The sequence below is a fragment of the Rhinolophus sinicus genome, linkage group LG02 (genome assembly GCF_036562045.2).
Source record: "Rhinolophus sinicus isolate RSC01 linkage group LG02, ASM3656204v1, whole genome shotgun sequence".
NCBI classification, from domain to species: Eukaryota; Metazoa; Chordata; class Mammalia; order Chiroptera; family Rhinolophidae; genus Rhinolophus; species Rhinolophus sinicus.
In genome coordinates this window covers 142,580,035-142,607,546 of record NC_133752.1, presented here as the reverse complement: position 1 = coordinate 142,607,546, position 27,512 = coordinate 142,580,035, and positions in this window count along the sequence as shown.

Genomic DNA, 27,512 nt, shown 5'->3' with positions numbered 1-27,512 from the left:
CGTTTATACCATGTGGTCCTGAAATTTTCTTTTTGTACGGAAAAAAAAAAGCCACTTAAACTGTTTTAATTATTTACCTGCATCAGTTCTGATATTCCCCAAACAGATGGCTTTGACATTTTTATGCTTGTTTGTGCTTCTGATTTTTTTTTTTTTTTAAGTATTGCTCTCATTCCAGCTATTCTGATGGGCTGGTTTACTTGTGAGCAATTGTATTTTTTAAAAAAGTAGAAGATTGACTATAGGTCAACTGAAGGATTTTCTTCAGTTAAACTCCATTACAGGCAATGACTGAAATAAATTTAAAATTGCCTTTCCTAAAGGGTAAATGAATGTTGTCCTCCGATTCCTGACAGGACAGTGCTTATAGGACTTTTTCAAAATGAACACGATTTTGACGTTACTGGGGGAGATGGGGGGTGGGGTGGGGTGTTTTCGTGGGAGGCAGGTGGCAGAGAAGGAGGTTGTTTTTTGGTTTGGGCTCCATTCAGCTTCCACAGCTGCACTAAACGAATAGCCAGTTTGGGTAAGGATAAATAATTTGGTATAGGCAGATGAGGCACTTACCTGACAGGAACGGTTTATTTTTAGCACAGATATATCCTTTCCATTCTTGCAGATGAGGGTGCTTACTGTGCTGCCCCATGGGACACAAGCAGAGATATTTGCCTTCTCTTTTTCTCTGAACCTGGCTAGTCTTGTGCCTGGTAGAAACCTGCAAATGGGAGCGCTCAGAAAAGCTGGAAGGCAACACGCTCCCATCTCTGACCATTCATTCTGGTCTCAGAGGTAGCTCTATACCTCTTTGCCAGCCTGGCATCTTCCTTTGCCCACTCCTCTCCCCTTTCCCAAATATCTACTTGAAATCCACCTTCTTCAAGAGACTTCTATTCAAGCTCATTGTCCATCTTAATTATTTCCCAACATATTTTGTTTGAGATTTACAACATGAACATTTATTCTTATTCACGTATTTTTACTTGAACTCTCCTTTTCATGCAATGTATGTAAGTCCTGTGTGTTTAACTAGATTTTAAAAGCCTTTAAAGACCAGATAGATTGCTTCTATTTCTTTCATGCTGTGTAATACATATGCCTAATGCTCTGTCAGTCAGTGTTTCAGAAACTTTGAAATTCCCTCTCCTCTGACCTCTCTCAGTCTCTTGCTGATACTGAATTAGTGTTCCCAGTTTCTTTCTCCTTGATTTTCCTGGTTTATCAGCGTTCTTTAGTTTTGGTAGGTATGGACATTTAGCCTCATCTGATACTTCCTCATTATTTATTACTCCTTTTATTTATGTATTATTAATATTCTATTTTATTTACTGATATATATATATATATATATATATATATATATATATATATATATATATATATATCCTAAATGTTCATTAGACTTCTCCATCTCAGCCTTATAATCTACTCCTGGCTTTAGTGAATGTCTTTGCCTACTTTACTACAAAATCTGTTGCCCTGCACAATCTTTCTCCCCACTCCTGATTTTCTCTGTATTTCCCCATCTTTCTCCTATATATCTTTTGCCCCTGAAGGTATACATTTTCTCCCTCCCAATGCATACTGCTGTTTCAGAAATATTGACATATGGGTTACCACTACTTCGATCTCTATTCTGCTTTAAAATATGCTCAAATCTGTCTCGGACAGAGTAGTTTACCAAGATGCATTTCTGGATAAACAAATTATGGGTCTTTTCTATTGTAAATCCAACTGGTGGGATGTATCTTTAACTACATGAATATTGTATGAAAGGCATACTTGTTTATCTCATTAATAATGAATATGTTGGGTGCCACGTCATTGTGCACTGAGCTAGGAAAAAAAAGGCAATAACCTCTGCTCCCATTTCATAGGTTAGAATTTATGGTCATATGGTCACATCACTGCAACCATTGTGGAAAATATCACCTTTATCTGTTCATCTACTTCTCAGTGATAACTCTATATCGTGGAAGAAGGCAGCACAATGAAAATTGCTTCAATGGTGAAGACATCTAGGCCTACACTTTGCTTTATAGATTTTTTTAAGTAATAGATTCTACTTCTTTAGAAAATATAAGAGTCTTCTACCACCTGCATGCACAGATTAGGAATGAGAAATGGGAAATTACACATAGAATATTGGACACATTTTTATGCAGTTTCTATTGTTTGAAACATTGACCCATTATTCTTGACTTCCTTGCAAGGTCTGAACTACAATTCTTGTCTCTCCAGCCAGTGAGTCTGACACAGCTTTTGGATGTTACTTTCTGATTGGCTTTTACGCCTCATGGATGGAAGTAATAAATTATCATAAGTGAAAAAAAAAAGTTATGGCAAGCATAGGACTCGCCACAAAACATTTACTTTTTCTTGGGAATATTTTAATTTTGTTTTTAGTAGACAGTTCAGTTGAAGGTAAATTACTCTTATAGCTGCAAGCAAAAGCCCCAATAGAGGATTTTGAACAAAGGAGTAGAATTATTTCACTTAAGTTACATTTCAGAATGCCACTCGGAATATTGTTTAAAAATAGACTATAAGGAAAAAGGGTAAAATTGAAAAGAAAAATTAATAGGTACCTGATCACTGCACTGTACACCTGAAGCTGAAGCTGAACAATAATGAATGCCAACTATAATTTTATAGATATATATATATACATATACATATACATATACATATACATATACATATACATATATATATATATATATATATATATATATATATATATATATACTTACAAGAAGCAGAGTACAGCATTAGGAATAGAGACAGTGGAAATGTAATGGCTCTGTGTGATGTCTGAGGGATAGTGGATGAGGGGAGGGGATTCACACAGTGTGAGGGATATAAATGATAAATGTCTAAGTATTACTTTGTCTTATGCACCTGAAACTAATAAAAAAAGAAAGAAAAGAATTAGAAGATTATTGAAATAGTCCAAGTGAGAGATAAGCATTATGAAAACATTGATAGCTCTGTATATCCTCTCTATGTGAGGTCATTCTAGAATGTAGGACTGAAGGCCCATGGCAGTTGCCATTTAAATTTCATCTTACTTTGGCCTCTGCTTAACTTTTTTCTGGACACAGCATATAAGTTAATATAATAAACACTAAGTTGTCCTATAGCAACAATATAAATATGTATAATATAAGCATTTAATTAACTATCATTCTACTGTGCATTTTCATTCACATAAAAGATCGTATGGATATTTCCTTTCAAGTGTTAGTGGTGTAAATGAGCAAGATAAAATGTCAACAATGATTTGCTTCACAATCAAAAATGTTTCCTTTACTTGCTCAGGAAAATTTGTGATTCATTTATTTATGTAGTGTAAAATGAAAAAAATATTTTTTAAATGTAAGTATCAATCCATTTCATATTAATGAGACAAACAAATATGTTCTTTCACATAATATTCATATTTTTAAAGATACCTCAAAGTAATAGTATTGATTAAATTATAGCAAATTGATTGCTTAAGTCATCCCGAATTCTTAAACCATGGATACAAATCATATTTTCTTTAAATATTTTAGCTCTCTAAAACACAGTATTGCATAAAGGCTGAGTATGTGTGTCCTGGAATAAGTTTGCTGAGTACGAAGCTGAGCTGTGATCCCTGCTAGTGCTATTAACCTCGGCGTATATACCTATTTGATAAGGTAATTCTGAAGCCTAAGTAAGATAATCATGGAAAATTCTTAGGATCATGCTTAGGTCACCATAAATTATTTCCACTTATAAATTTAATGCAAAGGATGCCTTTATTTTTGGAGGCAAATTTAAAGGATCTGTAAGATAATATCTATTTATTATTACCCTTTTGAAATTTAGACATTCTATCTTCCAGCTACTTCATCATGGATAAATAATCTAAGATGATGCCAGGAGAATGTAAAAATATTTCTTAAGCATATAATAATAATAATTTCAATTGACCAAAAATGACACATACAAAAAAGAATGCTGAAGTTCACCTTTTTTTCTCCTTATTTTTGTAGTTTTACAGAAACAGCAACTGAGAAAACATTTTCACTTTTCCTTTAGGAAACTGAAACATGTCAATTGTTAAATAAAAATCTTCTTGAATTTTTGCAGGTATAAGATACTCTGTCAAGCAATTGAATGTCTCATAGTCTAGCTCTGTTGTAGTTGGACTGTTGATATGCCAAAGTAAACTCCAAATACATAAATTATTTTGATTGATACATTTTATTATCAGCAAAATGACACCTCAAACCTGCATCTGAGTTCATAGTATAAAATATGAGCAGTAGAAATTGCTAGGACTATTCCCTCATGGATGATTAATGTAGAGTATTGAAGAAAATGTATTATTAATGAATTATACTTAGTACATAAGGTTATTCAGCAAGTGAAAAGCAGTTTTTGTTAAACAGTAAGTGTTGACTTAGTGAAACAATTCTAAATTTTTCAAGGTAGTTTTATTGATAGAAAAATATTTCTAATGTTAAATAGACCCTGCTGTCCTCTATGTTCTTGTTTTCTATGATTTATTTAAAGATGTGTTTGAGCACTTTTTATGAGGAGGTACAGTGGAAGACGCAAAGATAAATAGACATTACTTCTATTGTCTTGATGTAAGATAGAACATTGTAGCTGAGGAGAGAGGGAAAATATAAAATATGGTACTCAAAATAAGCAACATTTCACTCCTGCCAAGGAATTACAGTAAGACTACAAAAAAAACAGCTTCATTTGATCTGGATATGAACAGATTGGTTACACCTTTGGGGATAGGAAAAAGACATTGTACAGAAACAAAAGTTATGAAATTAGCCATGGAGAAAGGAAAGTACGTTAGTTAGAAACAAATGAAAAAAAAAGGCCAAAATGTATACCAGGTTAGAAAAAATTAGGTTGGGGACAGATCGTTAAATAATATAGACTTTATTTTTTTACTCCCAGGGCAATTTGGGACCACTGCACGTTTTTGAGCTGTGGTGTGTATTGAAAAATTATCACTATCTCAGCACTGCATTCGATTGATTGGAGAGTGAAAATAATTGAGGCAGAAAGACCAATTCAGAGCTCATTAAGATAGACTAGCTAAACTGATTTTAGGAACTCTACTTGAATAAGAATACTACTAAGGTAAGTAAACCAATTTTTGTTTCCACTTAGTGATCCTTCTTAATTATTGGCTTTATATAGTTTAAATTCAAATTTGATTTATTAAAAGATAAAAGTAAAGCTATAAATAAATTCAAATTTGATTTATTAAAAAGTGGAAGTAAAGCTATAAACATGGCATATATATGTATATATGCCATAATTTTCAAGTTCCAGTAACTGAATCCCCAAATTGGAGGAAAGTTGCATCAGTCCAGTTGCATCAGTCCAGGGGTCCACTCCAGGCAAGCTGGTGATCCTGTTCCCCGGGTAGCAGAGTCTGAGAGAAAGATTTGCATTCTGGAAATTGATTGGGACTACTTTTGGATCAACACATGAGGGGAGCTGAGTAGGATGAAGGAAAATTTGAACTGCAAAGCAGTTGTAGGAAAGGCCTTTAGCAATTCTATGGGGAACTCTGAAGCTAAGATAACCCTTAGTGTTGTCCTGGATTGGGGTAAAGGGAACCAGCTTTTGTACCAACATATCTAGCATTTAGTAAATAATCTTCAGAGAGAGGCTTGTCAGAGAGTCAGCTACCAGTACTTTCAGCAGCAGAAGGAATAAGCACTTCAGTCCTGAAAGGAGTGGTATGGCAATCTAGGCAATATACAACAATAAAGTATGGTCAGTAGTAGAGGTGAGGGGTCATGTGTTACCTGTGTTCTCTAAGAAGAGAGTGTCTGAATGAATAAGAAAACAACACCCTTACATATGCTGTCTCCAAGAGACTCACTTCAAATAGAAAGACACACACAGACTGAAAATAAAGGGATGAAAAGAGATATTTCATGAAAATGGAAACAAACAAACAAACAGAAAAAGCTGAGGTAGCAATACTTATACCAGACAAAATAGACTTTAAAACAAAGGCTATAACAAGAGACAAAGGAAAAAAACACAGCAATTTCGCTTCTGGGTGTTTATCTGAAGAACCCCAAAATACTAACTCGAAAAGACATGCATCCTTATGTTCATTGCAGCATTATTTACAATGGCCAAGATATGGAGGCAACCTGGGTGTCCATCAAAAGATGAATGGATAAAGAGGAAGTGGTACATATTACTCAGCCATAAAAAAGAACGAAATCTTGCCATCTGCAACAACATGGGTGTACCTAGAAGGTATTATAATAAGTAAAATAATCCAGACAGAGAAAGACAAATGTCATGTGATTTCATTTGTATGTGGAATCTAAAAAGACAAAATAAATGAACAAAGAAAATAGGAACAAACTCATAGAACATTTTGACAGTTGCCAGATAGGAGGCAGGTTCCGGGGAGAGGTGAAAAAGGGTAAGTAAGGGATTAAGAAGTACAGCTTGGCAGTTACAAAATAGTCATGGGGATGTAAAGCATAGCATAGGGAATATAGTCAATAACATTGTAATAACTATGTATAGTGTTGGATGGGTACTACATTTATTGGGGTGGTAACTTCATAAGTTATATAAATGTCTAATCACTATGTTGTACACCCGAAACTAATATTATATGTCAATTGTAATTGAAAAAAAAATATTTTAAAGAAGAGTGACAGCATTGTAGAGTAAGTAAGAAGCAATTTCTATTCAAAGAGTTAAGTTGTCATTGAGTCATACCATGATCTAATCATTCCCTTATTGTTGAAACTTTTTCCTAAGTTTTTGCCATAAAATTGTAATAAATGCCTCATTAGCCATAGTTTTCTATTGGAACATTCCTTTCTAATATTTGCTTTGATGTATTTCAATCTTCATACTTTAGAGGTAAATATAAATACTAATTCTATAAAGAATAGAATCTGTCTATTTCTAAAAACCTTCAATCAGACAAGTACATGGCTCCATTTAATCAAATCTTAATCTAACAGGAATTAATATGCTGTCTACGAGCCTGAAACCAAACCATTAGATGTTACTCATGAATCTAAACGTTTGTGTTAATTCTGCTCATATCCTAGCTTCATCCTTTTCACGTAATGTTACCCAGTGTATCACACAGATCTACCAAATACACCTCTTCTGAACTTACAAGGTTCTGATATGATCTAGTTCATGGTATTTCTTCCTTGGCTGGTGCAATCTTGATGGCTGAGTGAGCCAGGCAGGAATCAGAGGTGAGGTATCAGGTAATTACTACCGCAGGATGATTCCACAATTTGTGGTAAGACATAATTATTGACCTGTGACCAATACCTGTGATTATGTTTGACCTTCTATCACTATCGGACCACTGCCTATGCTTCAGAGTTAGCACATACACATAAAAGGATAGCAGAGCTGTATGTGGTGACAGACAGACTTCAGGAGAGCAGTGGGTCTTCTTGTCAGACATGCCAACTGGTTTCCTTAGGGACCCAAACAAAGAGATAGGTTCACCCTTGTTAAGCAAAAGAGAATGAGATACAGATCTGTATCGATAGGTACATCTCTGTCTATATTTGTATCTTTTTTTTTTTAATTTATTGGGGTGACAATTGTTAGTAAAATTACATAGATTTCAGGTGTACAATTATGTATTACATCATCTATAAATCCCATTGTGTGTTCACCACCCAGAGTCAGTTCTCCTTCCATCACCATATATTTGATCCCCCTTACCCTCATCTCCCACGCCCCACCCCCCTTGCCCTCTAGTAACCACTAAATTATTGTCTGTGTCTATGAGTTTTTGTTTCTCATTTGTTTGTCTTGTTCTTTTGTTGTTTTTGGTTTATATACCACGTATCAGTGAAATCATATGGTTCTCTGCTTTTTCTGTCTGACTTATTTCGCTTAGCATCATACTCTCAAGATCCATCCATGTTGTCACAAATGTTCCTATATCATCTTTTCTTACCGCCGAATAGTATTCCATTGTGTATATATACCACAACTTCTTTACCCATTCATTTATCAAAGGATATTTTGGTTGTTTCCATGTCTTGGCCACCGTAAACAAGGCTGCAATGAACATTGGAGCACACGTGTCTTTATGTATAAATGTTTTCAGATTTTTTGGGTAGATACCCAGGAGAGGGATTGCTGGGTCATATGGTAATTCTATTCGTAATTTTTTGAGGAACCTCCACACTGCCTTCCATAGCGGCTGCACCAGTCTGCATTCCCACCAACAGTGTATGAGGGTTCCTTTTTCTCCACAGCCTCTCCAACACTTGTTACTATTTACCTTGTTGATGATAGCCATTCTGACTGGGGGAGGTGATATCTCATTGTGGTTTTCATTTGCATTTCTCTGATGATTAGTGATATATTTGTATCTTTATATCTGTATGTTAGATATTTTTATTAAATGTCTGTTATCAAACAGGTACTTTTATATTTAATTGGAAGCAGAAGTTAATGCTATCAATTTGTAAATATACTGTTTTACATAGAAATGACAGACTTAGGATAGAATCACAAAATGGTATGTTTCAAAGCCTTCAAAGCACATTTTTGGCTACACATGAAACACATTTGGAGCTTAAAAGAAATTAAGATGCTGGACTACAACCTGGAAATTCTGATTCAACATATTTGGAGTAGGAGCTCCAAATGTATGCGTCAAAAGCTGCTGAGGTGGTTTTGACTTAAAGTTAAGACTGAGAAATATTGCCTAAGCTCATTCCACTCGATTTCTTTGAATTTTAATGTCAAAAAACAAACGTAGGCAAGGTTCTCAGATTGAAAAAAAAATGGGGTGCAATACTTATGAGGTCTGACAATTAAATTTGCGAACTTATTGCAATGATGTTGCTAACCTTTTTTGATGTCAGAAGGATTGTTCATTATGAATTTGTACCACTGTACCAAGTTTATTATTTGGAAATTCTAAAAAGGCTGTGTGAAAAAGTTAGATGACCTGAACTTTTCACCAACAATTCATAGCTCTTGCATCATGACAATGCACCAACTCACCTGGCACTGTCTGCAAGTGAATTTTTAGCCAGTAAACAGATAACTGTTTTGGAACACCCTCCCTACTCATCTGACCTGGCCCCCAGTGACTTCTTTCTTTATTTGAAAGTAAATGAAATATTGAAAGGATGATATTTGGGACATCAAGGGTAATATGACGACATCTCTGATGGCCATTCCAGAAAAAGAGTTCCAAAATTGCTTTAAAGGGTGGACTAGGCATTGGCATCAGTGCATAGCTTCCCAAGGGGAGTACTTCAAAGGTGACCATAGTGATATTCAGCAATGAGGTATGTAGCACTTTCTCTAGGATGAGTTTGCGAACTTAATTGTCAGACCTTGTATACTAGACTAGACTTTAAAGCAAAGCCTATAACGATCCAAAGAAGTAACCCCACTTCTGGGTATTTGTCTGAAGAAACCCAAAATGCTACATCAAGCAGACATGTGCATCCATATGTTCATTAAATCATTGTTTACAGTGGCCAAAATGTGGAGGCAGCCTTGGTGTCCCCTGATGGATGAATGAAAAAAGAGGAGGTGGTACCTATATACAGTGGAATACTGCTTGTCCATGGAAGGAAATGGGTTCTTGCCATCTGCGTCAGCATGGATGGATCTAGAGAGTGTTGTGCTGAGTGTAGTGTGTCAGACAAAGAAAGACAGATGCAATGTGATTTCACTTATATGTGGAATCTAAAAAACAACAATAACAAAAAACAGAAACAAACTCATAGAGACAGGGGATATTTTGTTGGTTGCCAGATGGCTGGGGGCTTGGGGGTGAAAAGGGGAAGGGATTAAGAAATACAAATTGATAGTTACAAAATAGTGGGATGTAAAGTCAAGTATAGGGAATATAATCAATAATATGACAGCAACTGTGTATAGTGCCAGATGGATACTAGACTAGTCAGGGGGATCACTTCTTAAATTATATAAATATCTAACCACTATGCTGTATACCTGATGTAATGTACAGCATAGGGAATATAGTCAGTAATATTGTGATAGCATGGTACGGTGTCAGATGGTTGTTAGACTTATCATGGTGATCACTTCTTCAGGTATGTAAATGTTGAATAACTGTGGTGTACATCTGAAACTAATATAATGTTGTATGCTAGCTATACTTTAATAAAAATCTTTTAAAAAAATGAAGACTGCTTTCAGCCAACTTAGGTAAATCAGAAAATATAGATATCTTATCTTGTGTCTACCCATATCATCTGTTAATGTTGGGAAAATGAACCTCCCCTATTCCTAAATCTGTATACAATAAAAGTATCTTTGTTAAGCATAAAAAAATAATTATTGTTTCAATGAGGCAAATAAGTAAAATACTTCAGTAGAAATCTTGTTTATTTATTTTCCCTACAGTATTTTTTCCCGTTGTAAATACTTTTGCCATTCTTGACTTATTTCCATTAGCAAAATTTTATTTGCATTTACACTAATGACCACTTAAATCATAACTTCTTAATGGTATGCAAATAGAATTAGGGTGCTGAGTGCTACTGGGAATGGAGATTTTCCATCTGGGTACATATTAAACTAACTTACACATTCATACCTCCTAAGTAATAGGTGCTGAACTAGTTGTATTAAATTGTCTTAAATTGAGTGCCTATGTGACAGGCATTTTTCTAGGAATTTTATCATCTTCAAGCCAACTTACAGGTTAGAGAAGCAGCCTTGTCCTCCACTGTGCAGATAACGTAGTGGAGGTTCAGAGAAGTTAGGCCAGTTGCCCAAGACCTCACAGCACACACCTGAAGACAAAGTGAATTAGCCAATCCCATTCAAAAGCCCTTGCCTTTTGTCCTGTATCTAATGACTATAATTTTTATGCTTAGTGTCCTATGCAAACATTGTTTTCTTATTTTTTCTATGAATAACACTTATTTAGCAGCTATTAGAGTAGAAAAGCAGTTTCTACAGTTTTTATTATGAAACAAGAAATCGAGGCTTATGTTATTTCTTAACCAAATGGATTCATATGGTGAGGATATAAAATCATGGACTTTAGAATTTAAAAGCCCGTGGTCAATGTGCTTCTACTAAGAGCTTTCCCTGACTAGCTTTATTCAGCTTCTTCATCTGAAAAATTGGGAAAAATATGGAACCTATACCTTAGCATTGTTGAGAAAGTTTAAAGCAAAACTACCTATTTTACAAAATACTTATTAAAAAAGCACTTAGTATAGTAGGTACTTTATAAATATAGTTATTGTTAACAAAAATTCTTATTAGATCATCAGCCATATTATTCCAATTTACCTCTCTTAGCTTCAGGAAAATAAGATAAGTATATCACATTTTAAAACTAAAGGCTTACATAAATAGATGTTACTGATATTATAACATATACACCTTTATATGATAATGTAAAGGTCTGTGAGCATTTTTTTATGCCACACCCCAAATGTAGGGAGTTTAATTTTGTCTTCTGAATAAAATTATATAGTATGTGAGAACTGTACTGAAGAGATTATTGGGGGCAGGAGGGATAAATGGTCTGGGTCAATTTATATGGGAAGGGTATTGGTAACCTTGAGCTTAATGGTTTATATCAGGCTAAACTAAACAATCTGGGAAACTAGTATATCCAAATACCTTTTACAAAATGTAGAGAAATAAGAAGGTGATGTTCTGGAAATACCTCATGTTTAGGTCACTCTTTCTATATTTATTGAAAAGATGACAAATAGTGTACCTTCTTGGTGTATACTAGTTTCTTCTAGAAGCCAACTAAAGTAATCACAGGACATTTTAAAAATATCAAAATGTATTTACATGACTATTGGAAATATAGTCAGTGTTACACTAGATATTCAGCAGAATGAAGCAATTCACAAGGTTCAATGTCAATAACTATTTCTGAGAAAATGATCTAGACTACGAAAAATCAGAAGAAATCTTCAAAGAATCTCATGTATGCAGGGATTTTAGTTTTAGAAATAAAAGCGAGTTGCAGGAGAAATGCTTTCAACCATTTGTAAATTGGGTGAGGTGAGCCATCCAAGGGTAAACATTGCCAATTATAAAGAAGAAAACTAGTGTGGAATTACATGGATTTGTATTTCCCCTAATGTGGCAGATTTCTTCTCTACTGAAATAAACAGTGTAAACAGGAAGAAGACCCAGACAGATATCTTATATCTAAAGTTAAGGCAAGATAGGATAGAAAGCTGAAAATCTGACTCCAAGAAACAGCAAATAAATGATTGAATAAATGTCATAGCAGAAATTAAAATATTGCTCAAAGCAATAAAAAGAATAATAGATTCCTGATCTCAACGACAAATTGAGAAGCCACCATAATTCAGAGAAATATCTTATAAAGGGAAATCAATAGAGGAGAATAATTAGAGTGCAGACTACGGAGCTAGGCTAATAGTTTATACCATGACTCCACAATTTAATGGCTATGTGACTCAAGGAGACACTTAATCCCTCTTTCCCTCAGTTTTCACATCTGTTAAATGGAAATAATCTTAATTAGATGACTATGAAGGATCTTAAATGGATTAATACATTTAAGGTGCTATTATATTAAAAAACTCTTATGTAGCTATTAGAATAATTAATGAGAGGAGTGAAAAAATCAAAGGAAAAATAGATAATGTAACAGAAGAGAAAATTAAGGACATAGGAAAGAATCATAAAATTAGACAACTTCAAAATATTGGCATAAATAATAAATGTTCCAATTATAAACATGTTAGGTTGAATCATATGAAAGTGATGTTTTATGGATGATAAAATGTCAAATAGCAGTTTCATGTGACTTGATTAACCTAAAATCATAAAAGGGTTGAAAAAAATTCTCTTTTAGAGAGATAAATTAATATTTAAAAATTCACCGAAATATAAGCACCTACACCCCTCCCATATTGAGATTGTAAAGTTTTCAATAAACCTTGTAAATGTTTCACATTCTAAATAATAAAAATGGAAAAATTAGTTACTATTCCTGAAACTTCTTTGTTAGAAAAATAACAATTTTATTACAAATTACAGAAGTAATTTATTAATTGCTATTTCATTTTTATTTCGATAAATCAAGCTTATTTTTAATTCCCTCTTTTAAAACTAAAGCTATGATGGAAGTGCTTGATTATCTATCTGATGTACTTAGAACACAGAAAATATTTTCTAGAGGTAATAGTAATTAGACATGTATAATTATACAGAAGAGCAATTTACTTAATGAGACTTCACTAAAGGTATTTAATTTGTGATTAGATTACACGAGATTGGAAAATATTAGAGTCAGTAAACAGAATGACCTAAAAGACTCAAAACTTCTTTCCTTGTTTTAGTTTATGTAATTGTGAATACTTGTGAAATGACTTTGAGGTACGTTTAATCATATATTTCCTATTTTTAATGGTTGATCCTTTTGATGGTTGCCATTCAATTGGAGTGGAAGATGGATTAGATTTGATACAAGATATATTAAGAAAAATAAAATTAATGACTTCCTTAATAATTTTTAAATAATGATAAGCCACCTAGGTGTGTTAACATATCAGGTATTCATCCAGAATACTATCTGTGACTGCATAGTTTCAAGGGAATAAGCAATACCCATTTTACTGCGTAATTTGGTTAAGAATTTAAAATTCTGAAACTGTCATTCAGAGGAAAATCACTCCTGAGAGGGCTGAATATAAAATTTGTTGGAATCTTAAACGTGTATTCATCTTGTTCACTCTAAGCAGGGTACAGCACTTAAGTCAATAACTAATTTTCTGAGTCTTTAGAGAAAAATAACTAATGGGAAATAAGTCCTCCCACTTCTGATGTGTTATCTTAAGAAAAGACAGTGAAGGAAGAAGCTTGCCTTGCTCAGATGCAGACAGGTACAGAGAACACTGCAGAGACCTGAGCCTCTTGCTGAGAGGATGCTGCTGCTGTTGGAACATCCTCCTTGATCAGATCTTCACTGAGATCCAACCCTCATATGATTCTCCCTGGTCAGGTGCGTTGGCAGGGACCCCAAGCAATCAGGTCATGGAAAAAGAAGGGCCTTTAACATTGTACCCATGGTCAGCCACAGTAGTCCCTACACAGAGAGTGGCTGCATCTACCAGAGGATTCTGTCCAGAAGTGAGGCCTGGGGACAACAGCACCATGGGCAGTGGCTATGTGCTCACTTCTCGGGCCAAGTGGTCTATGACCACTCCACATCTTCTACGTGTTACCTGTGGAAATGTGGACCAGCTGTTAGCTCTTCTGTCCCTCAGTTTCCTTATCTATAACATGGAGGTCATGGTACCTAGGCACACAGCAACTTGAATTCAATGTGTTAATTCATTGAAAGCATTTCAAACAGTGCTAAGCATCTAGCAAACATTCAGCAGATTTAAGCAATTGCTGCTACCACCACTACTACATCTAACATAGGCCTCTCTTTCATTTTCAGTGCCTGGTATTGAGTGCTAAATTCGGCCTATACAGCCTGTGGAAGGTAGAGGAAGATTAGCATAAATTGTTTCCAATTCCTCTAGCTGACCTAGAAATTATTTTGTTACACTGAAGCTTTAATAGCCTATGAAACATGGGACCCTGCCTTTCATAGATCATTTTATTTTATTCAGTACACATCTACCAGGGTTTCCTTATCATCACTCCATGTGGCTGGTCTCCTTCCTTCCATATGAGTGCTTGATGTTGCTTCCATCCCGCTATCATTTGTCCATTTTTGTCAGATACTTCCAGTGATGTACCTGCGGGACCGGACAATGGGCTGTTTTGTGTAACTTGCTATTATATTTGTTTAAGGCATTAAAGCATTTTTTTTGGTATTAATTTCAGGTGTACAAAACAACATAGTGATTAGACATTTATATACCTCACAATGATAACCCCAATAAATCTGATACCCATCTGACACTGTACATAGTTATTACAATATTATTGACTACATTTCCCATGCTGTACTCTCATCCTCATGACTATTTTTTAAATTATAGTTGACATTCAATATTATTTTATATTAGTTTCAGGTATACAGTGTAGTGGTTAGACATATAATTTATGAAGTGATTCCCCCCCATAAGTCTAGCACCCATCCAACACCACACACAGTTCTTACAACATTATTGATTATATTGCTGTTACTTACCATATTTTGCCATGTATAATACACACTTTTATGCCCAAATTTGTGAGGGGGAAAATAAGGATGCACATTATACATGGGTAGTACTAATTCCATATCTATATAAATGTTTTAAATTATCTTGTTTATACCTATGAGTTAAAAGTGTAACTAGAAATCAATAACGATATCCATAAGCAGAATAATACCCTGGAGTATGATAATCGGTTTTGTTGAACTTACAACAAACTCTCAAGGACAAAGAGTTCTTGGCCTTCTATGATGCATAAATATTGTAAATTTGTTACTGGTACATAAAATTTCTTGTACTTGTATCTGTTCTTGGGTTTTGTAATTATTTGTTACATGAAGTTTCTTGTACCATAATATGTTAAAAAATAAATGCTAAAATTCCTTCATAATACAAAAAACAAGTACCTAAATATAAACAAATACAAATTTGAATTAAAAAATTTAAAACAAAACATTTTTTCCCTGGAAGTTTGGGTCAAAAACGTGCGTGCACATTATACATGGCAAAATAGAATTAAACACATATGAACACTAAAAAAGAGAATGAAAATGTAAAAACGAAATTAAATGTACCTTCAGGGGGAGAAACAGGAAGCCAAAACCTCATACTGAATGGCTTTAGGCTTCCCAGTAAAGAATGACACAAGGTCATATAGCAACAGTGAACGGACACAAGAACTTTGGAACTTGATAGTATGTTTGTCACCATAAATCTGGAAAATGCCACTTACAAACAAATGAGCTGAATCTTGTGTCTTATAAAGTATCATTTTGGCCCTATAAATATCAATTAAAAAATTAAAGTATTGGGAAAGGGTAAATACATTCACATTTGGATGGTTCTTTTTGGCCACCCACTCACATTTCACTCAAATCTCCTAAAGTGAACTGATCTATAACAAATGAAGAACATATGATAGACGACTATATACCACGCTTTTGATGAAAAGAGAGAAGGTATGTATGTCTCTCCGTCTCTATTGCATTCTCATTCTATCTCTGTTTCTCTCTCTCTTTCTCTCTCTCTCTCCTTCTCCCTCCCCCTAGCTCTCTCCCTCCCCCCTCCTTCTGTCTTATTCTCTCTTGCTTTCTTCCCCTTTCTAGAGTTGCAATTTTAGTAATAAAGTTGGGGGATTAGGATGACCTCAGATTAAAGGTACTTTCTTCCGCTTGTGAAAACTAAGAGAGGCAAGTAATGAAATCGGGGCAAAGGAAACAAGTTGCTATTCTTTCTAATAAAGAAGGAAGTTCACTAGGTGTCCAGCCACCTCGCTATATGGAAGAGTGGGCAGGAATTCAGGAATGAAGCATTGCTGAATGTACAGTATATTTATGCTTGAGTAGGGTCATCTCAGTATATTCTTTCATTTTTTTTTTTTTTCTATACCACAGTATGTTAATAGGTGGGTCCTACTATATAGATTTGTCATTCTCAATTTAGAAACAATGGGGAGAGCTTCAAAACTAGAAATATTATCTATCATTCCTAATGATTCAGTTTCAGCTAGTCAGGGGCAGAGCCCAGGCATCAGCCTGTTTAAGATACTGTCCATGTAATTCTTATATGCAGCCAGAATTCAGAACCACTGATCTAGGCACAGATAGAGTATCTCTTCTGGTACGCAATTTCTGTGTTAGATCAATAAGTCCTGAACCTAAATATCCAGAGAATCTGAAAACTTTATGCTTGTTGTTCATTTCTGGGTCATTTCTCTGAGATTTATTTTACAATGTTAGATTCGTGGTGTTTTCTGAAGTGTCACCCTTTGGGTGTGAATAGATTTCAAATCCAGAGGACTAAGGTTTGGATTGGTACTCCAAAGCAAAGCAATGACTTGACAGCTCTAAGACAAGAAATTACATAGCAGGTCAATATTTTAGGAGCAACCTTGAATTGTACTTGACCAGTGGGTGAACCAAAAAGTCAGATGGCATATTAGCTTCAAAGAGAGTGATGGTAGTGCATGGTGGAAGATCAAAGATTAGAAGACCTTGAGAAACTGAAAGGGTGAATGAAGGGAACAGAGGATTTTGAGGGACCATCAAGCTTGGGATCTGAATACTTAATCAGTTTTAGCTCAGTAAGATTTTCCTTTAAATTTTGCTAGCCAGGAGTCATACTCAGAGGCAGGCAGTCCATCTCCCTCAGGAAAGTATAGGGGAATAATTTCATCTGTTTAGAAGATTCTGAAGAAGTGGAAGCTAAGTGAATACATGATATCAGTAACAAAAAGTTAGAAAAAAGAGAACGTAACTGCCTTTAATATTATTCCATTTAATGTTCACTGAAACTCTCCAGGATACTCTGAAATATGATAATGAATCAATATCAGGAATAGGGATATTTTCATGTTATTTATTCTTGGATTAAGGCAGTATATGGCAAGAAGTATGTTGTCTTTTTCACACAGTGCTGTAGAATTTCATTAGAAAATTCTGATTTATAAATGGAAAATTGCATTAATTATTATTTATATTCATTATATTGTCAAAATCGGGGCTGAGTCAGCAATGTGGCAGACCAGGCCCCGAGACCAGAATGCTCTGCAGAAGAACCAGTAATTGTTCTTCTAAACACCAGGCAGTGACCCTACAGAGGGTAAAAACACATTTGGGACTCCAAAACAATCAGGAGACAGCAAACTTAACAAATACTTTATGATCTCAATTATTTGTGGACTCTAAAAATGTTAATCTCATAGAAACAGAGAGTAGAATGGCGGTTGCCAGGGGCTCGCGTGGGGTCGTGGAAATGCTGGTGGTGGGAGATTGTGGCCAAAGGTACAAAGTTTGAGGTACAAGATGAATATGTTCTGAGGATCTGATGGACAGCATGGTGACTATAGTTAACAATGCTGTATTGTATACTTGAAATTTACTGTGAGAGTAGATCTTAAATGTTCTCAACGTATACACACATACACAAAGGTAACTATGTGACATAATGGATGTATTAATTAACTTTATTGCAGTAAGCATTTCACAATATATACCTATATCAAATCATCATGTTTTACACCTTAAATTTATACAATTCTGTTTGTCAATCACACCTCAATAAAGTATGTGGGGGCGGGGAGAAAGGTAGTTGTTTAGTATGAGGTGGTTCAGAGAAAGAAAGCTGGCCTCTTAAATGAGTATTAGATGGTCTGATCTACAAGATGTGGCTTTTGTATTAAAAGAAGTATGGTAGTACTTTTACTTTGGAACACAAAAATAGGACACTAGTTACTGAGACTAGATAAAAGTAAGGGTTTATTCACAGAATAAAAATGAGTAAAAATTGGGGTACAAGATATGATCCTGTGAAGAAGGCTAAATTAAGGATAAATACCAACTTGTTCCCTAAAAGCCTGTTAAAACGCCCCAGATGGAACATGGTGGTATTGAAATTCTTACACAGTAGCACTGATTAAAATAATTTGAATGATGTACCTCAAAACAATAAAAATAAGCTCAAATATTAAAATGAAAATCATATAGCATGCAGTTTTTTGGTTTGTATTTAGGAGTTAAATACATTAGTATATTTAAAACTGAACATATTATGCAAAGTATATTCTAAAAATGAAAGCAAAAATTAGAATTCGGCCCTAAATTTTCCCTCAAAGGGTGAACCTTATATATAATAAACTTAACTATTAATGACATGAATATATTTGGAATTTATTTTGTATTATTGTATTCTACTAGAGTTTTTTTTTAAAAGCTTTATTGAGGTATAATTGACATACAATAAAGCACATGTATTTAAGTGTAAACTTTGATAAGTTTGACATTTATATACACCCGTGAAACTATTACTAAAATAAAGATAACAAACATATTCATCACTCCCAAAAGTTTTCTCCTCTTTGTAATTCTCCCCTCCTGCTCTGGGCCCCCACACTCAAGCAGTCACTGCTCTGATTTCTGTAACTATAGACTCATTTATATTTTGTAGTCTTATATAAATTGTATCACATAATATGTACTATTTTCTTTTTTTGCCTTTTTTTCATCCAGCATAATTATTTTGAGTTGTGTATTAATAGATCATTTCCTTTTTTCTATTGTAGGGGTTAGACCACAATTTGTTTATTCATCTGTTGATGGGCACTTGTCTTGTTTCCAGTTTTTACTGAAAGAAAACTGTTAAGAAGATTCATGTACAACTCTACCACTCCTAGAATACTTGTGTTTTGTAGAGTGTAGCAAGTTAGCTGAGAAAGTCAGAGCAAAATAATGAAAAAGCTGTTCAAGATAAGTTGTAGAGTGTGTGTAACTCAGTGGGAGTTACATTGGGATCTCCTCCATTATAGCTTGTCGTGTTCCATTGAGGCATGACCCATAGTTTTTTATTGACTCAGGATGAATATGTGCCTAAGTAAGATTCTATTGTATAGAAAATGTATTGAAGCTAATTTCTTTGTTAGCCTGAACTTCTAATATCATCATTACATTTTTAAGTTCTCAGTATACCTTTTAAAGAATTGTAGTGAAGATGCTCAAGCTTTAACAATTGTGAATTTTGGAATATACAATCATCTCCAAGTTATTTCAAATCAAATTTTTAAGTTTTTATGAAAAGAAAGTCATACTTATATGCTTTGATTTGTAAGGTTTTTCTAAACGACACTTGAAATTCATTAGGTTTGAGAGCATTTAAGATTAATTACAATCTTTAAAACAATGGTGATAAACTGTATAAATCAATTTTTAAAAAGTAATCAACTCATATATATACAGGAATTTCTTCTTATCTAGAAATCAACTTCCAGAAGTTTAAAAATGTGCTTTCACAGCAAATTGTTACAGTAAATCTGACTTCAGAGAATAATAGGCATAAAATGTAAAGCTTTTCAAATCAAGGGAAGAAAGGCAAGCTTTCCCCCACCACTCAAAAAAAAAAGAAAAAAGAAAAAAACAGAAGGAAAAAAAAAACCCAAACAAAAAATAAACAACCCATGAACATAGGTTCAACCCATGTTCATCGCCACACCACAAAAAAGATCAAACGATCATTTGCAGAGAAGGCTCTCTCCTCCCTTTTTTCCCCAAACTTCTGGTCTTTGGCCCCTGAGTCACGTAGTAGTTACCTTCTCTGAGAAACCTCCACTGACCTTTCTGACTGAATCCAATCACTCTGTCACAGGTTTGCTCAAATTTTGAGTCTCTCATTTGTACTGCTTACTATAGGTGCCATTTAGAGTTATCTATCTGACTGATACATTTATTTATTCTATCTTTCTATCTTTAGATATTCTATCTTTCTCTTTAGAAGGTCGGCTCCAGGAGCCCAGGGATTGTGTCAGTCTGCTCCCTATGCCTTGGGCATAACACAATGACCAGCACACACTAGTTTCCCCCCAAATAGTTGTTGACAGAAAAAGACAGTAAACATCCCTGATGGAACTCTTCTTGACAACCTCTTTTGGTGCTTAAACTCGTGCTTTGCACATAAATTAGTAAGCACAGAGCAGGAAAACCTGGTGGTAAATCTGAGCAGTTAAGCTGCACATCTGCCCCCAGTTCTTCAGACGGCGACTTTGAACAGGTGGGTTCCCTGCTCAACAAGGCAGGGTTTTGGGGGGGGCCAAGGGGGGAAGAGGAAGCAGGGCACAGATATGGGGAAATGGGAACTCAAGCCTTGTAGTATCTCACTCTGTTATTTGGGAAAATAAGAAAGGCTTTTGTCTCAGCCCTGCTGGGGCTCTTAGCCCTGGCATGCTGGTAAAGGTTTAACAATTCTTCCCTCCAGGAGAAAACAAAGCCGTATTTTGTAGTGTTTGGTAATTTCCGTGCTGTAAATACCCCACTTTGGCTAATTACAAGCTATCCATTTGATGTGAATTGGGAAAAAATGCTCACAATCAGTCTTCTGAGGTAGAACCAGCAAGTTCAGGCATACAACCCTGTCTTTTAACCACGGGTATTGGCAAAAAACATGAAGTGCAGACAAGAAATAAAGATAACATATGCTAAGAATCCAATTCCTAATTAATGATACTTTAGATAAGTACATAAAGAGAAGAAATCTAACAATTATAACATAGGCTTATTGATATAAAAATGATAATGGAAAACAAATAAGAATATTAAAAACTACATTTTCTCAGTGACCCAATACTTTCCACAAGTTAAAATCATAGGATGTAAGAACTGGTTGAAGCTCAGCATCGTCTAATCAAGGCTAATTATTTTATATTCCTGGAGGTGAAGCAATTTGCTTTAAGTCACCTAAGAACAGTTGCTGGTGACTGAGTAGGTGTCCAAGTCAGTTCCCAGTCAGACCTGTGATGCAGTTTTACTTCCATTATTCCTTACTATTCCTATTGCCTCTGAATTTTTAGAATGGCTTTCAAATTTGGGGAAACAAGCACCATTCTTGTGCTAATTTTTTATGAAAATCAATGTGCATTTTCTTAGACAGAAGGTGTCATTTTACCAAGAGAAGATGTCATCACTGTGAAAGTACAAACTTCTACCAGTGCAAAAATCCAAAATCTATGCTTCCTTTTCTTCCTCTGAGTAAAGTGTAGTCTTTATTTACTTTAACTTCGAGCAGCTCTTGCGGGTAGAAATAGTAACAATGTGCTTTAGATGAAGTGTTCTTTTAAAATGTCACAGCTCTCTTTCCTCCATTCCTAGCCAAGGAATTCTCCATATAAAACTTTTTCTGCAGTTTTAATAAAGAAGAAATAGACACATTTATTTAAATTGCACAGCGGATAGAGACTATGCCTTGAATGAAGTAAAAATACTATGCCAGTCAGCAAATGTACAAACTTGTACATGGAATTTAACTCCAAAGCTTTAATTTCATTAGAAATTATGCATAATATTCCCCTCTATGCCCAATTCAAAAGACTGTCATGAGAAGGAAATGAGATACTTTATGGGAAATCACTTCATAGACTGTAACATGTTATAGGCAATATAATTGTCATGTTTTTCAGTTCCCTGAAACTGAACAATGGAGATGTAAAAACTTTGTCAAGGGGCAGCCAGATGGCTCAGTTGGTTAGAGCACGAGATCACAACAACAATTTTGCCAGTACAATTCCCCACATGGGATGGTGGGCTATGCTCCCTGCAACTAAGATTGAAAACCCCGACTAGACTTGGAGCTGAGCTGTGACCTCCACAACTAGACTGAAGGACAACGACTTAGAGCTGATGGGCGCTGGAGAAACACACTGTTCCCCAATATTCTCCCCAAAAAATTTATTAAAAAAAATGAAACAAACAAACAAACAAACAAACAAACAAAAAACCTTGTAAAAATCCTAGGTCTACTCCACTTGGGTTCCAACCTATGGCAAAATATAGGATAAATAACTATGAATTTTAGAAATACAAGATCCACTCGTGTCAAGACCCCTGCAAAGATTTTAGAAAAATATGTCTAGTTCTTTGCCCCAGGATGTGCTGAACACATGATGAGGGGGTGTCCTTGCGGTGGTGAAAGCACTTCTATGGGGGCCAAAAAGGGTTCAGAATTTTCCCATAGATTCAAAGATTTCTGTGTTGAAGGTATGGTTCTCTGCTAGGTTCACATTCCCAAATTTAGTTGTATAAATGACCCATAGTTAACTGAGCCAATTGCATTCTTCAATTTAGATATATTCGTTCAACATGTGCATATATAAATAAACTTGTCTGGGTCAGGCATTGCTAATCTCTGGACAAATAATGATGGACCAAATTAACACAGGTCTTGACTTCAGTAACAACTGGGTACATATACCTCTCCACTGTGACTGGAGCTAGTAGTGTTTTGTGAAGCTGACCAAGATTTGAAAAGCAGAGGCTCATGCTCTCAAGCCCTGAAAAGACATGGAGGAATCTTAAATGCATATTACCTAGTGAAAGAAGCTAATCTGAAAGGGCTACATACTGTATGATTTCAACTATATGAAGTTCTAGAAAAGACAAACTATGGAAATAATAAAAAGATCAGCGGTTGCCAGGGGTAGATGGGGGGGGGGGGGTGGTGGTGATATAAATAGGCAGAGCACAGAGTATTTTTGGGGCAGTGAAAATACTCTGTATGATATATTGCTGGATACATGTCATTATACATTTATCCAAACTCAGAATGTATACCAAGAGTGAATCCTAAGGTAAACTATGGATTTTGGGTGATTATGATGTGTCAGTGTAGGTAAAAAAAGTACCATTCTGGTGAGTTATATTTGTAGTGGAGGAGGCTGTGCACGTGTGGAGGCAGGAGTACTTGGGAAATCTCTGTGCCCCCCTCTCAATTTTGTTGTAGACCTAAAACTGCTCTAAAAATAGTCTTCAAAAATTAACTAGAACAAAAATAGAGGCTCTTAATACAACAAAGTGTTCACTTCTCTGCATCTTCATCTGGTATCCATACATTTAATTCCAATATGCATTTTCACTGTCTATTGATGATAGTAACTCCTCATTTGTATAACATCATTTTACTTCACATTTTTCAAGAGAGAGTCGTGAAAAATACATAGATAAAATCTTTGACAAATTTCCAATGTTTTGTGATAAACATTTTATAAATTTCTACATAATAAATCACTGCTCCAGAATATAATATTGGTTCATAATCAGCATTTTTTAAAACTTGTGCTGCAAATATTGTAGAATAGCTGATATGTGTAAATACAGCCTTGGTGTGTAATGAAACATTTAAATTTGACATTCTAAAGGGCCCTAATTTCCATTACTTTATAAAGAATAATTCTGATTTTACTTTGTAACTGAATTTTATTAGATATACCTGAATTTAAATATTTGCCTGAGTGGAGATCTTCAGTTTTTCCTGCAAAGTCTGGCTAAGGCAAAAAGAGTAATTTTAATTTAAAATATTGAGAAAGTAGATGAAAACATACCTGCTTTCAGAAATTATCTTTTCAACTGAAAGGTCAAATAAGTCTTGAGTAAATCCTATTTCATTGCCTTTTATGTATAAAGTCATTTTTATGCATATATATTTTAATTGCTAAAACTAAAAGGTTAACATTTGGGAGAAATATTACCACTTTAAGTTTTATTCTTTTCTGTGATTATTTTCGGTGTAAAGAGAAGTTTAAACGATGCATTTTATGGAGCAGCTGTGGAAGCATGAATGAAGTTATGTACAAACATCACAGCCTGGGCTCCCTCACCAAGGCTGATCTAGCTGCTCCTAAATTCCTGAACCACAAAAGGAAAAGACAAATGCTGAGACCAGATATAGTAACATCTGTCAAGGACCTAGTCAGGCTCTTAGAAGCCTACTAATTATATCTGAACCCTTTCACTGTAGAGGAGACAAAGTTGTTATATTATTGGGATATTCATCTACTCTGGACATGTTGTTTGCCTTCCTGCCTACATTACTTAGTCGGGAATAATTATGTGATCGTTTACAGATTTACTGACATAGGATCATGCATAAAATCACTTTGGATCAAGGAATGAGTCTGGGGATGACAGCCTATAGCAGGGGTGTCCAAATGGTGGCCCGCAGGCCAACTGTGACCCGCGATCCATTTTTAATTGGCCCACAGCAAATTCCAAAAATATATTTAATTTACTTAAATAAACCAGGTGAGGCAATACATACTTCACCTCGAGTGAGTGGCCCAGCTGTTTGTGTATTTTACTGCATATGGCCCTTGGTAAAAAACGTTGAAAAAAGTTTGGACACCCCTGGCCTATAGGGTTGGGTTACCGTTTTTCAGAAAGCAGTATAGGCATTAGGCCAAAACATATATATGGCACACTTGCACAATAGCCAGAATAAATAGATCCCCAAACCAACAAGTGGAAGTAGGACTCATTCCTCTCTCAGTGACTTTGCAGAATTCGAACTGTGTGCCCATGCAACCCTAGGCTGTCCTGGATTGGAGGTCCTGGTCACTGGAAGGTATGCTTCTATCAGGGTACGTTGTAAAAATTCCTCTGAACATAAAACTATTCCTGTTGCCTGGTCATTTTGAAGTCCTCATGCTACTGAATGAGATGGTGAATAAAGGATTGACTATACTAGATAATCAATTCTACTTTTCATGAGACACTTTGGTTAGTGCTATATAATGGGGACAGAAATGAGTATGTTTGAAACTTGTAGGTTTTAGTTGGTATCTCTTAGGTCCCAGTAAATGACTAATGAGTGACATCAGTGCATGGACAATTGCAGAAAAGGCAAAAGGTACAAAGGACTCAGATACCCCCAGGGACAAAAGTCTGGTGACTCCACCAGACAAACAACTTACACCAGTTGAAGTGTTGGCCAAGAGTAAAGAAAATCCAGAATGGGTAGATGAAGTAGATGACGAATATCAATTATGATCTGTGCACTAGCTACAAAGGGGAACCATAGCTTTTTGTTTTTAACCTACTGTAAACAAATCCAATTTTAGAGATTGCAAACAGTACCACCTAGAAGAGTCAGCAGCAGAGCAGACTTCCTATGGGACATAAGCAGTTTCAAATGATAAGACTGATGATTTATGCTTGGATGCACCATGCTAAATCTCCTTGGCCCTGCTGAATTCATCACAGCTATAGCATACTGTTCATTCACCTGGTCTGAGCACATATCAAATGTATGTAGTGCAGTCTCTTTGCTTGTCTGCCTCATGGCTTTCTCCTTAGCTTCAGAGGTTTGCTTATCGTGCTGCTGCAGCCAGAGATTTTAAGGTAGTTAAAGCCCCAGGGCCATTCCTGAACAAATAAGAAACACAAATTGATGTATAGTACACCCAGCCTCTTTATCCTTTGGAAAGAAGGTTCCATTCTGAGGTACATTCTATGTATTTCTCAATCCAGATAGATTGAGCCCTAGTTTTCTAAAGATCTCACCAATTAATTAACACACATTTTGTTGGATTTTCTGCCTTTCCTGTCTCAGCGTCTCTTTCTTATTTAAATTTTAATAGCTGTTGCAATATAAAGTATAAGAGAACTGAAGGGAGATTGTCTCAGTTACTTTTACAATCTCATTATGCTATAAGTATCCACATGCAAATGTGGAGTTGAATGGTGTCCCACAAGAATATTTACTTAACACATTTCATTCATTCTGATTTTGGCCCAAGTGGTTCGTTGACTCAGTTCTATACAGAATTCTAATTTCTCCAGTCCAGGAAATGTCTGCATTTCAGTATAGTCTCTATATTTAGATCACAATCTTTTTAACCTATAAATTTGCCTTCAGATTTACTTCCTTTTATGTAACTTAAATTTCATCTGTTTTGTCTCTAGATTATGGTGTTGCTGAAAAAGTAATAATGCTCTAAGAAAATGAATTGACACCAGGGAGTATGCGAGGAAAAAGTATATCTGCCTCTGGGTATCTTTCAACCTTAATTTGAAATGTTAAATAATTTTGGACCATCAAAAAAGGCTGAATCTAGGGATATCAATGGGTAGCTATCTTATTGAGAGCTGGCAATTTTATTCCTTCTAGAATAGCTAATATCAAACTTTGAAATTCACTATTCTCTAGCAAAATTTATGGCCAGTGGATTTCACACTCATTTGCTTGAGAACTGTTCTTTAGAATGAGAATTAAATAAATTTATTAGGTGTTTTACAGTTTTATTTGTAGTATTAGGTGACTCTAAGGAGAGTAAAATTGAGTTATGTTTCTAAATACAACCCCAGGAAGACTTCTCCAAAACTACAGTAATTTTGATTTTTCTTCTCAGTCTTAAAGCTATATAATATTTTACAAATTCCAAGAAACAGTATATAGAGTATATATATATATATATATATATATATATATATATATATATACACACACACACATATATATATGTATGTATGTATATATGTATGTATGTATATATATGTTCATATATATATTCATATATATTATAAATTTCATTCATCTTTTAAGTTTTATTTTTACTATTTGATAGCAAAAATAATTATTTAAAATAACGACATTGAAGGAAAATATATAATCATGTGCTATACAGGAAATTAAATCAAAGGACAGAAAACATTTTGAAAGAAAATTCTATGCAACAAATACTTATTGAATGCTCCCTAGGTGCGAGACACTGAGGGGGAGTATTGTAATGGGTGAACAAAAGCAGTTTGAGTCTCAGCTTTGATATTTGTTGATAGTGCCATTTGGAGTACTTATTATTAACTTCTCTGCTGAAGTCTTTATGGAGAATATACAGAGGGTACCAAAAATGTATATACATTTTAAGAAAGGAAAAAAATTGTATTAATATATGCTGATAACAGAAGATGAATACAAGTTATGTTTGACTTCTGCAATTACAAGAGACACTCAAAGTGGTTACCATCAGCATCCAGACACTTCTGATTACAGCAAACTACTGCTTGAGCAACATTGACCAAAGTGTTA